Consider the following 1540-nt stretch of genomic DNA (forward strand, 5'->3'; position numbering starts at 1 on the left):
ATGTTACACACTAGACTTTTTAAATTATGAAGATAGACTGGTTCAAAGTCTCCATCTTTAAGGCCTTGAACATATCCAAAAGACACCCTATTCTTTCTTTAACCAAGCTCTGATGGTCTGTTTTAATGAAGTGGCTGGAAAATGAAGCCAACAATGAGCTGAGTCAGTCTCCTTAAGCTTCCATGTTAAAATGCCCAGCTACAGCAGAAATAAACATGTTTACAGCCTGGTACATAAAGCAGCAGTTTCTATAGCTAATTTCTTCCTTCGTGACAACTATGGGGCGAAACCAGGACTGCCAAGATGGTGTCACAGAAACTACATCCATTCTTAATAATGCAGTCTATGGTTTCCATTAATCTTGGATTTCAACACATTTGATCAGACTAGAGTAAAAAAAAGTTTAATTATTGTATGTATTTAGTTTAATTTTCACTATATGGGGGGAAAAATTAAAAGCACTCAAGTTATAGACAACTCCAAGGATATTGAATAAATGAATTGCATGTGTTATAATGCTGGAAATTATGCCTTTTTAATTAATCTTAATTGCAAGTGGACTTCCTGTCAATAAGTTGTGTAAAGAGAAACTAAACTCCACAACCTCGAGGTCAAACACATTTCCTCTAACATTTTGTCCAAGCCACAATGACCCACTCAGCCTGAAGTCAAAGGCTCACTTTAAGGCTAAGCACAGAGTTTGCCTCGCTGACAAGTAGACACTTTATCCCTGTTTGTGCAACATTTTTGGCCTGTCAACAGGTGAGAAATGTCAAAGCAAACTACACAACCAGGTAGAAGCATACACTAGCAAGTCTGTATATATATTTTTTCTCACCACTGCTAAAATCCTGTGGACTGGATCTCTGCTTGCATTCTGGTTGTGTGAAATTCCTCCAACATGTTACGAATGCTTTGAGGATGTTGGTGTTGGGGGACACATGATGACAGACTGTTGTAGTATCAACGTCTATGGAGATGTGTCATCCTCATCCAACTAAAACACTAATACTGAGCATTTAAAGTCTTTATAGAGCAAGGCAGATCCCTTTCTTCTGGGTAACAGTATTTATTTGGTGATTTGTTCATGTTTAGGTCTTAAAAAAGGCTTGTTTATGCCAGTGTACTGCGCTGTACTCTATGAAAACTCATGAGAACAAGATAATGTTTGGATCTCCAAGCATAAACAATTTGAGTGGAGCAGTACAGTGTGTATACAGTGAGTTTATTAACATTAACGTGAAGTCCAGCGATTGCCATGCACACATTCAGCAGAAGGCACAGAAAAGTTTTTGTTTTTATAAATGATGATTTATTTGATGATGTATTTTAATGTGTAATTAGTGCTTGAATTTCTTCCTTCAACACCCCCCCAAAGCCCCTTCCTCAACTTCTGGTTACTAAGCTTGAAAAAGTGAGTTTAGATCCAATGGATGGAAAAAGAGCAGCATACAGAGCTCAATTTAAATATCAGGAGGGAAAAGCAGGTGCAGAAGTGCTTATATATACAATAAGTAGTAAATACAATTAAAGTAAGAAT

The sequence above is a fragment of the Morone saxatilis genome, unplaced genomic scaffold, assembly GCF_004916995.1.
Source record: "Morone saxatilis isolate NCDOM2014 unplaced genomic scaffold, NCSU_SB_2.0 Contig11, whole genome shotgun sequence".
Taxonomy (NCBI): Eukaryota; Metazoa; Chordata; class Actinopteri; family Moronidae; genus Morone; species Morone saxatilis.